The sequence below is a fragment of the Pinus tabuliformis genome, chromosome 4_1 (assembly GCF_031772625.1).
Source record: "Pinus tabuliformis cultivar Carrire ecotype Pingquan chromosome 4_1, CPIR1, whole genome shotgun sequence".
NCBI classification, from domain to species: Eukaryota; Viridiplantae; Streptophyta; class Pinopsida; order Pinales; family Pinaceae; genus Pinus; species Pinus tabuliformis.
Window position 1 is genome coordinate 526,358,234 of NC_142303.1, and position 12,707 is coordinate 526,370,940.

Sequence of the window (12,707 nt, forward strand, 5' to 3'; positions counted from 1 at the left end):
GACGCTCATGGTAGCACACGACTGCTCTGATCACTCGGCCTAACATCCGACGCATTCTTGCAGAGGATCTGACCATATGTCTCTGCTAACGCAGTGGAACATCATCGATGGTGGCATAATCTGGAACCCCTTGGGTGATTGCCTCCAGATTGCGCTCCATCTCGGCTAAGGGTTCAACCCCTTTCTCATAGTCTGCAACCACTGGGCAGCTCGTCGTGCTATTGGTGACATGCCTGGTGGTCTCTTTGGTCCCACATCTATACATTTATCACAAGTTGAGTCTTAGATTAAATTCTCATAAAAATCATTAAAACTTGAAAAATCCAAAAAATAAGTTTTTACCTGCGTCGGTCCATTGTTCACCTGGTGGTAGAGGTAGATCTAGACCCCCTCTGAAATACGTCTTAGCATAAGCATAGTCATCAACCATAAGTAATTGGCGTTCAAGCCAAGCAATGAAATGTGGAGGGTAGTTCATACGTTGGCCCATGCCTCCTCAAGGCATGAGCAGGCTCCATCTCACGAGCCTTGGATCTCGGGGGGTAGGATGTGGTACTTATGCCCACTGATACCATAAGAGTGGTATTCGCTCCAAGAACAAGGTCACTAGTATGGAACCAAACATGAACTACTTCAAGTGTCCGTGCTTACCCTTGTTTAGTTGGCACTTCATGTTCTCCTAAAGACCTCCACACCAGTTGAAGATGGTGGGGGTCAAACAAGCAATAACGTACTGAAACTGAGACTTGGAAGCCTCATGAAGAGCTTGTGTGCCAGATACATGCACCATGGTGAACAATATTATTCTCAGAACGAGGTTATTGGTGATTGTTGCAATCTTCACCTTACCTCCGTTGGTTATCTTGGCTCCATAACAATATCTATGGACTAGAATCCTAGTACTCTCACCTCCTTGGTGAGATCCAAAGAGTTGAATAAATTCTCCTCGATGGGATAATCCCGTGATGAAATAGATGTCCATTTCCTCCAATTCTAGTTCTTGCCCTTTGATGATGAAGATCTATCAATCTACATCCCAAAGGCTGATCAAATAAGGTAGCAACTCCATCTGTGCCCTCAACCCTGTGGTTCAGAAGAATTTCAGTAGGCCATAATCCCTTAAAGCATTTATACATGCTGGACCTTGAGATGCTTGGTGATCCTCAGCCTCATGGCCTCTTTCTTTCCACTCTAGGACCATATTTCTCCTGCAAACAACATTTAAACCCTTTTTAGTGCTTTTTCCATGGATAAAAATCAACATTTTTTGCTTTAATATGAGTTTTTAATCTCTAAAAATCTCTTTAGGCACCATCGCGCCTATTTTTCAAAACAGTGCGATGGCATCACACAAGCCTTTGGGCTCAATCACGACGATCACAGGTCTGATGACCATACCTGCGATGGTTGCTAATGACCTAAATTTTAAAAATCCTCTTTTCTAGCTTAAAATTCACCGTTAAAATTGCATAAAAAGGTAATGAAATGCAAGAGTAGGGATGAGGTTCTTACCTGTCACAGATGGATCATGAAATGGTACCCTGATATCTCGCAACAACCACTGGAAAATATAGGAAATTAGGGCACAAAAATACTTTCAGAGCTCGGTTTGGTAAAATGGTAAAAAATGAAATTACTTTTTCCTATTTATAAGTTTTGTAAGTCATTTTGTCAAACATTTTGTAATATTTTAATATTTTCTCATATCAGCGATGGATGCATTTCTTGTGTAGTTACACGTGCCTTCAATGTGAACAATGATCATTATTGACCGATTCTAGGAGTTTTATTTTATCTTTTTTTGGACTCCTTAAATAAATGAAAAAGGAACCCCCTTGGAGTCATCTTTCAACTCTTTTCCGACTCCCGAAAATTGAAAAGATTGTCGAGTACTTATCATTTTGAACTCGTTAAATTAAATGATCGATGTCTCCTCAGTATACATTTACCCATTTTTTGTGCTGAGGCTGACTATTTACAAAAAAAGTACACCTTGGTCGACATGGTCAAGAGGTTCCCTCAGATATTGTTTTCTACCTTTTCGGGTTGGAGGGACAAATTACGAAAAGGGACATAATGGAGTTTTCTTTTTCATTTCTTTTTCAAACTCTCTAAATATGAAAAATATACCGAGTTATTCTTACGCCGGGTTTGTTAAAATTTTATGATGAAAGGCTCGTCACCATGATGGGACCGAGCTTCTCCTTCCTAGGGCTCGTAAAACTTACTAGGATGGATTCATTCAAAGAATGAACTTACATAACAAGCATATGTTATCCCCTTCAAGCTTGTGATTAAAAATAATTGGGGTACTCGCTAGAAATAGTGGGGAAAAATGAAGATGAGACATCATTTGTATAGGCAGCATGTCGCTCTTGAACGTGACACTCTTCTTCTCTCGTGTTGAGTTTGGGATATCCTCACTTAGTCACTTGTCTTCCTGGGTTTGGGTGATACATCTTGCCTCTCGTTTGACTATTCCACTTTTTCATCATGACCTTTAGTCTCGTGTTGAGTCAGATGTTGCCACACTCCGGAGTCGTGTCACCAATATGTTCAAGAGAAGTCCAATCTACAATTATTTACCTATACATTGTTTGAGTCATTGCTATGGTCATGAATATCATTCCACTTTATTCCTTGTTTTGTGTCGATGATGGGGGATTCATCATTTCCCTCCTTTGATGGGTCACTTCTTGTTGACTTCAACTCACTATCCAAGAAGATGACTTAGGAACTCCCTTTTAGTACCTTAGAGCTGGCATGCCTTAATGGTTAGTTCTTCACATCCGATGACAAGTCTTCATTATTGGCTTTCGATCGGGTGATTCCATGAGTGTTCGATCTCAACTTCATTACCACATTCACGGACTGTGCTATTGTACCTTGAGGTCCATTGTCATTATTGGTGGTTTCTCTCATACCTGTTAATTGTCCACGTCATTAGCCGGTGATCTGGTGGTTTCTAGCATGTTCGACTTCAACACATTTCTTCGCATGTTGGGATTCGTACATTGATCAGGTTGGGATGGAGTGCAAGACCCTAAGTCATGTCTATTATGGCTCAAGCTGAATGGAGTTTTATGCTATTCATGATTGTACACATGTTTCTATTATATGGATGGCTGTGACCATACCATGAGACTTAATATTTATACTAATCCTTGTTATTTGGATGGCTACGCCCATACCATGGATGTTTTATGTAGCTTTCATCATATGGGTGGCTGCGTCCATGCCGTGGATTCATGTCTTTATCTCAAATATGTATATGTATATGCGTCCTTGATTTGCAGGTCTCCTAACAGTGTTTGTCTTCATCCTTACTAAAAGCTCGTAAAGCATTTCAGCCAACACTTCTCGTTTTGCCTTCATGCTTTAGGGGGCATCTGTTACACAGTATTTTGTCACGTCTCCTGAAATTCTCTATGACATACCTTAAAGTGACTGAAACATGATCATATATAGTATACTCATTAATGTATACATCTCAGATCCCTCCTTTAATTTTGCTTGGAAAATATCTGGATCTTTCCCTAAAGAAATAACTCATGAAACCATAAAATGATAATCATCGCCGTTATGAAGCTAAAAACAATGATGATTGCCTATTGCACCTTTTTAAGCCACTGATGGCATTGCTCTGTTCTCTCTCATGCTCACGATGGTCTCAAAAAGGAAGTTTTCCCAAAGAGGATGAGAAGCTTCATGATCTAGAAGCTTCTATAGTGGTGAGTTGGAGGTGGTTTTGCATAGATGAGGTCAAATCCTCCTAATTTGACCTCTTGGTCTAATCCCTATGAGCTACCTCCTTAATATGTGGGCCTAATCCTATCTTTGGAGGAGGTATAACTCCCTCTCCCAGCTTATAAGTTTCCCCCCTACCATTCCCAAATGGTTTATCTATGTCCGTTTGCACCCCTATGCTGAGCTTGTGCATAGAAGTTATTCATTAGACTTGGAGAAGGAATATTAGAGAGTTTCTTGGCTTGGGCTTGGATTACCACTCAAGGAGAGCCTTTCAACATCAAGGCTATGGTTGTAAGCTTCCCTTTCATTCTTTAAATGATAATACAACTGTCGTTTCATCTTCCCAATATATATGTTTATGTGTGTATTTGTTTGTCATTCCTTGATCAACTAAATAGATTATTATTGGATTTGCTATTAGCCTTGGTATGCTTTGTTGTCTCTCGGAAAATTGTGCATGTACATAAGCGCTGAAAGAAGTAGGAATGGGTCCATGACACAAGTGATTTGAGGATCTCGACAAAGGAGATAGGGTTAGCATCAGAGCAAGGTAGGCCATCTATCTTGTTCTATTTTTCAATCATAATCTAGGAAGGTGTCTAGTTGATTGTCACTTCAGTTGCTAGACCCACTCATTGGTATCATCTCTGTCCATAGAGAGGATTAACCTTGTCAACAATACATGAAAAGAGTGCTCTAGTGCTGAGGCTTAGAGCCCCTGCATGATGACATAAATCTTTAGTATAGGTGTAAAATATACTTCCAGCATATAAACTTTGTTTTGGTACTAGTGCAAGAATATTGTAGCAGTACAAGAATAACAATTTAGTGTAGGGAGAAAGATCTATAAAGAAGTCATACATCTTCAAGGGTCCAATTATTAATTTGACATACAACTATACTAAAGATAGACATAGATTTCCATTTCAATTAGTCAAGATTGCTTACAAGAGTTTGAAAGTTCCTTTCATTGATTTCTCCGCAAAAGTACTTTCTTTCACATTCCAACACTAGAATTTCTTTGGTGTAAATTGCCGGGTGATCTTTTCTTTTTGATTCTGAAAGGATATAATTAAGGAAGTAGGAATAGAGTTAGGAAAAGTTCATATCATTTCTGGAATTTCCTGTGCTTCACCTCTAAGTTTACAAAACCCCCGGGTTGACAATTAAGTGTTGAAGGAGTCTGCCTAATCGCAGTTCCTGCACCCAACAACAACCCTGGTGAAAATTCCATTTAATAAAAGTTAATAAAAGGAAAAAACAATAACCACAAATGATGGGACACTTATTCCAAGTTGAATGTTGGGCAAGACATCCTAGGGGGTGCTCATTTGGTTATTTATGGCTAAGGAAATTGGAAAAGGCAATGACTAAGGCTTTGGAAGGGAAAAATGGCATTTTTGGCACATTTATTTATGAAAATATTGGAAATTAGGAGAAAAAGGAGGTGAAAGGTCACAGGTTGCATGTGAGGAAGAAAATGAAGGAAAATAATGGAAAATGAAGAAAACAGAGGCCTCATCTAGAAAAAGGCTTCTACGGATTAGTTGGTAACCTTTTGTTAGTTCAATGTTGGAGCTCTCTCTCATTATTCTCTCTCTCATACTCTTGGACACTTAGAGTTTTCTTGGAGCACTCTTAGAGGGTGTGGCATACTTGGATTCTTGGAGCAAGAAAGCAAAGGAAAAGCAGGAAAGTGCAAGGAGGCATTGGGATCAACAACTACATCAAATTTTCTTGTAGGTACCGATTTTCATGTATGTTTCCTTCAATAGTTTTGGCATGCATGTGGTTTCTTGGTTGTGATCTGTCATTGGCATGGAGGGTTGTCTGGATCGATAATGGATTGCCTAGCCTTACCATTTCCTTAAGAGCCATGGTGATTGTGGGTTTACTTTCATTGTTTGTTTTTGATTGGTTCTCATGTTTCCTTAACTTGGGTCGAGTTATTAGTTCTTGGAAGCCCTGGTTGAACAAATGCTCTAGAAGCCCTATAACAACTTGGGTTGAGTTACTATTCTTGGAAGCCTTGGCTGGACAAACGCTTTGGAAGCCCTAGGTGGGTTGGGTTACTAGTCTTGGAAGCCTTGGTTGGACAAATGCTTTGGAATCCCTTGGTGGGTTGAGTTACTAGTCTTAGAAGCCTTGGTTGGACAAACGCTCTGGAAGCCCGACGATGGCTGTGGGTTGAGTTACTAGTCTTGGAAGGCTTGGTTGGAACAAACGCTTTGGAAGCCCTGGAAGGTTTGGATGGAGACCAATCTAATGATGGTTTTGTGATGTCCAACCATGAGGTGGAATCACTGTTTGATGGGTTGAGGTGGATGGCCTCTCAAAGCCCTAGATGAATTTTGATTGATGTGTTCTATGAGATCCCACATTCATGATTGGAATATGGCACATGGGTGAATGGATGAAGAGAGATTTGGCTCAACCATTCTATGGTCGAGTGGAACATGGAAGTCCCATCCTGGGTTTGGATTTTTCATCATTAATGAATGGTTATTTCTCCTTGTATTTATATGAGTATTTTGATGGATTATATGTGGTTTATATGACTATACTTTCATGAGTATCTTCTACTACTATTATGCTAGCTATATATGCCATTTATGACATAAGCCATGGGTGGATCTCATCATGTTTTTAATTATAATTGAATGATCAATGTATTTATGAGCTAATGGATGGAATGACAGTTGATTCATTGAGGCATCAATGGTTCTTAGCGATTCTCATCTAAGTATGAGACCCTTGTGCTTAGAAATGTGAATTACACTTGTAGATTACACATTTTCAATACGTTTGACGAAACGCCTATCATGGCTAGTAGGGGTCCAGTCAAGGTCTTGAAAAAGAATTTGAATTAGTAATATTATTTCCATGTTATCTTACTGATTTGAAGAGATGATTCCATTCTAGGCTGTGACCTAGGCTCTGAGCTTGAAAAAGTGGCTTAAATCCCAGGGTCGCTGGCACAACACTGACAATTTTGGTCCACAATTGCTAGCAGGTAGTCTTGTGAGAGCGACTTTAGGTTTCTGGTCGCCCCCTTTCCCATAGCATGAGATCGACTATGGCCTATGAGACCTAAGACAACAGTGGGACCCAGGGACATGCTATCTGAGTGGCTGACTTATCTTCTAAGGGTTCTTTTGATGATGTTGGATGTATGTATGGTGTGTTTCCATCGATTCCACTTCCTTAATATGACTTAGGAGGTTGAATCATATCATAGAGGCCTCTCATTGCATGTTTACCTCGGCTGGCCGGTTGGTTGTGTAGATGTGGGAGGAGGGTGGTACAAAGAGGTATCAGAGCATGATTCACCCCTCAGATTGTATGGGCTATGTGTTGGTCATGCATGCATGTCAGTTGCTTGTGTGTCTCTCACACTTACATTCCATATGTTGCTACAATTGCATTATGTTGATAATTGTTGTGGTGATGTTGTCATGTGGAACTTAACGTGCTTTTCTGGGATTCATCGATATGAGTATATGACTGGTTATGTATTTCTTATATATCACTTAGATGTATCATGGGGTTGCTTGGTTACATTCTTGTATGTTTGGCCATATGTATCATTCTTGTGTATTTGGTTACATGATGCTACATATGAGCATTTTTCATTTATACTTGATTATATGCGTTATGTGTGGGAATGGCCTGTACTCGTGCTTGAGTGCTATCCACATGTAGGCTGGTGTATTGTCTACATTGTGGTTGTGCATGGTCCACATACAATGGTACAGTTTATGTCATCATGCATAAGGTCATGGTATGTATGGTTATGTAATGCTTATGCATTTTCATGTTTGCATGTGGTCAAGTGTACCGTGATGTAGTGGATGTTGTCATGCATGAGGTTGTAGTGTGTGTTGTGTTAAGGTCATGCATTGATGACTAGACCCTAGCTAGAATGACAGTTGCATGGTTATATGCTTATGTACTATTTTTATATATTGTTATGATTATGTTATGCATGTATCATGCTGATATGTTGATCTTGTAGACAAGGTATCCTCCCTGAGCTATACTAAGGTACATTGGTTTATTATGATTTGGTTTAGTTGACATGATATACCTTGTAGGAAGAAACATCAAATGGATAGCAAGATGGTTGACTATAGAGACTCTCCCTATGAATCCGAAGAGCAGTATGGTGTTGGGAACTCTTTCGATTTGGCAGTGACACTGAGAAGCTTAAAGGAAGAGATAAGGAGTTGTAAGGCGGATAATGACATAATCAAACAGTCACATGAAAAATTAGCAAAGTTAAGTGTAGTCATACTTTAGAGCTTGTTGGATTTGCAGTGATAGGGGATGCTTCGGATTAGTCATGAGTAGGAGAATAAATATAATGGGGCATATGGCAGTAGATTTCATGGAAATCAACAATCAGATAGAGAGGACACAATCTAAGATAGCAGATTGTTCGACACTCCGGAGAGGAGAAGGGAAAACAAAAGTATTATTCTAGTTTTGATTCAGATAGACACTATGATCATCATCGATATCATCCAAGTTACAGGAGGAGTGATGGGGATACTTGCCAGATGAATTTAAGAAAGCAAAGCCACTTACTTTTGATGGGGAAATGAAGAAACCACGGGATGCAGATGCATAGTTTCTTAGCATGAGGAAGTTCTTTAGGTTGCATGATTATTTAGAGAACATATAAGCTAGAGTAGCTAACTTTAGTCTCAAAGGTAAAGCATACATTTGGTGGGAAGATGTGAAGAATGTCAGGTGTATTCACAAAGAATATTTGTCTTGGAATGAGTTTGAGTGGCTATTTAAGAAGAAGTACTCGTTAGAAAGGTACTTTGATGACAGGGAAAAATAATTTTATGAACTAAATATGGGTTCCATGGTAGATGACGAGTACACAAGTAAGTTCTTGGAGTTACTGAGATATATGCCTTACCTCACAGAGGAGAAGGCCAAGATTCAGAGGTTCATTAGTGGGTTACTAGTTGCATTCAAAGGCATGATTGAATTCGATGCGCCTAGATCTTTGGAGGAGGCCATTCAAAAGCTGAAGCACTACTATGAACAATCTAAGTGCAACACTGAAACTAAGCTAAGCTAGAGAGGAAATGTAAAGAATAAAGGAAAATGGGATAAGAAGTGAGCAAGGCCATAGGGTACAGATAACAAGGAGAATGTTGCACCACCTAAGAGGTTCAATGCATCATATAGAGGACAGGGACATCAATTTGAAGAAAAGAATAAGGATGGAGGCTGAGAGCCTATAGAGTGTTGGAATTGTGGAAAATATCATCACAGGAGAGATTGTCCATAGAATCAGGGTGGTAGACCTCAAATATACAGTGCACAAGAGACAAAGTCTGTTAGAGACATTGGTCAGAGTATTCCATGTATCTATGCAGCCTTGGATAAAAAACATGAAGAGCATCAACCATCTATCATCGAGATGGATGGTAAGCTTTGTGATCAAGTTATTTCTATTTTGATTACCCTATATCTAATTATAGATATGTTAGTCCTGACTTTGTGGATAAGCGTGGTTTGAGTAAGGAGTTGCATGCAAAGTCTTGGTTAGTGCCGCTGGCTACAAGTACAAAGAAACGAGTGCATCACTGAGTAAGAGCTTGCACATTTGACTTAAATGGTATGCCTACAACAACACATTTAAATGTATTACCATTGGGTTCATACAATATGTTATTGGGTATGGATTGGTTGTATCTACATAGAACCAAGGTAGACTTCTATGACAAAGCTATTGAGTGTGTTGATGACAATGGAGAACCAAGAGTCTTACAAGGTAAGAAGAAGGCCACATCTGCTAGGATTGTGACAACTATGAAAGAAAAGTGTAGCCATAGGAAAGGGTGCAAGCCATTCACAGTGCACATTTCTAGTGATAAGCATAAGGAGGTTGAGAATGCAGATGGGTTGAACAAGTACCCAGTTTTACAACACTTCAAGGATGTATTTCCTGAGGACATTACAGAGTTTCCACCTCACAGGGAGGTAGAATTTTCTATTGAGTTAGTGCCAGGGGAAAGTCCAACATCAAAAGAACCTTATAGGATAAGAACACTTGCATTGGTAGAAATGAAGCTACAACTGAAGGAAATGTTGGACAAAGCATACATTAGGACAAGTGTATCACCATGGGGTGCACTAGTCTTGTTTGTAAGGAAGAAAGACGATACTATTAGATTATGCATTGATTATAGGCACTTGAACAAATTGATTATTAAGAACAGGTACCCTTTATTGATGATTGATGACTTGTTTGATCAACTGAAGGGGGAAACAATGTTCTCAAAGATTGATTTGAGATCCGGATACCATCAGGTGTGCATCAAGGAATATGACATTTACAAGGCTGCATTCAGGACTAGGTATGGGCATTATGAGTTTGTTGTAGTTCCATTTGGCTTAACTAATGCTACAACTACATTCATGTGCTTGATGAATAATGTATTGTGTCCAAATTTGGATAAGTTTGTTATTGTGTTCATTGATGATATACTAGTATATTATAAAAATGAAAAAGAGCATGACAAGCATCTAGTAGCAGTGTTGAAATTGTTGAGAGAGCATCAGTTATATGCTAAGCTTAGCAAATGAAGTTTCTTTTAGATGAAGGTACATTACTTGGGGCATGTCGTCTCCAAGGAAGGCATTGCAGTAGATCCAGAAAAGATAAGAGCCATCACAGAGTGTGTAGCTCCTAATAATGTGGATGAGGTGAGATCCTTCATGGGTTTGATAGGTTACTACAGGAGGCTCATCTAGAACTTCTCACAGATTTCTTATCCTATCACATCTTTGCAAAGAAAAGGTAAGAAGTTTGAATGGACAGAGGAATGTGAGGCTAGTTTTAAGAAACTCAAGCAATTGTTAGCACATCCACCAGTGTTGAATATTGCAGACTTGGATAAAGAGTTTGTTGTGTGCACAGATGTGTGCAAGAGATGACTTGTTGGAGTCCTTATGCAGGATGGAAAGGTAGTATGCTATGAGTTGCATAAACTGAATGAGCACAAGCAGAACTATCCCACACATGATCTTGAGTTGGTAGCAATTATATATGAACTGAAGATGTGGAGACACTATCTTCTTGGCAGGAGGTTCACATTGACGAGTGATCATAGTGGGTTGAGGTATCTATTTAACCAACCAAATCTGAATGGTAGGCAAGCTAGATGGTTGGCCACAATCAACGAGTTTGATTTCGAGATAAGATACATCAAAGACAAGGATAACAAAGTGGTAGATTATCTTAGTAGGCATGCACATGTGAATCACTTAGCAACTATGAGCTGTTATGGGACATATTTACAAGGACAAGATATTTTGGGTAGGATAGCAAGATGTGAGATATATGGAGATTGTGTACAGGTTGCAGTAGAGTACAAGTATAGGTACAAGTACATGTACAAGTACAAGTACATGTAGTGGTACACGTACAAGTGTAGGTGCAAAAGACTTGGATCATTGTCTTACAATAGATGGATTGGTCAGGTTTTGAGACAGGTACAAGTGCAAGTGCACAAGAATTGGATAGTAAGATATCTTACTATTAGCCAAACTTGAAGAGAATTGTAATAGAGTTTGTGGCTAGATGTTTTAATTGTCAGCGAGTGAAACAGAGTATAAACATCCAGGTGGACTGCTATAGCCAATCACGATTCCAGAATGGAAATGGGAGGTCATTTCCATGGACTTCATCATAGGGTTTCCTAAGAAAGTGAAGTAGCATGATTCCATGGTCATTATGGATAGGTTGACAAAGGTTGCAAACTTCATTCTGGTGAATTCTACGTTCTCAGCTAGTGATGTGGCATAGGTATTCATCAAATATGTGGTTATAATACACAAAAGAAGATTGTATCAGATAGGGATGCGAAGTTCACTTCCAAGTTTTGGAAGGAACTATTTGCAGGTTTGGGAACATAGTTGACCTTCAACACACCTTATCATCCACAAACAGATGGACTAATGGAGAGGGTCAATGAGATATTGGAGGACATGTTGAATATGTATGTGATGCACCAGGAGCGGAAGTGGGAAGAGTATCCCCCCTTGGTAGAGTTTGCATACAACAACAGTTATCAAGAGTCATTAAGGATGAGTCCTTTTGAGGCAATGTATGGATGGAGTTGTAACACTCCTATCAGTTGGAGTGATCTGGTTAGCAGGGTATTGATTGGACCAGATATGTTGGAAGACATGGAACATGAAATGCAGGTAATCAAGAAAAATTTAAAGGAAACACAGGATAGGTAGAAGAGTTATGCAGATAGGAACATGTTGTTAAAGGAGTTCCAGGTTGGGGAACAGGTGTGCTTGTGCATCAAACCAAAGAAGAGCTCCTTGCATATTGGCTCATGTGCCAAGATGGTACCAAAATTTTGTGGACCCTTCAGTATCATTGAGAGGATTGGGCCAATAACCTATCGACTTGCATTGCCTCCGATAATGAAACTCCATGATGTTTTCCATTTATCTTTGCTTAAGAAGTATGTTAATGATGTTGATGATGTGATTTATTGGTCTGTATTGCAGGTGGAACCCGATGGAGAACTCCAAATCGAGCCTCAGTGTATATTGAAGAAAAAGGTGCTCATTCTCCTGAACCACGCAATCGAGCAAGTTAAAGTGCAATGGAAGCACTTTGGGCCCAATGAAGCTACATGGGAGATGGCGATCAGATGCGGGCTATGTATCCTTGTTTTCCAGTTGAGACAAAGCAACTTGATATGGTGTTTTGGTATTTTCTTATGGTGGTTTGGTGTTTTCTTTATGGTGGTTTGGTATATGCTTTATGATGGTTTGGTATTTGCTTATGGTGGTTTGGTATTTTCTTTATGGTGGTTTGATATATGCTTTATGATGGTCTGGTATTTGCTTTATGGTGGTTGATATATGATATATGATGATTTGATATATGATATATGATGTTTTGATATATG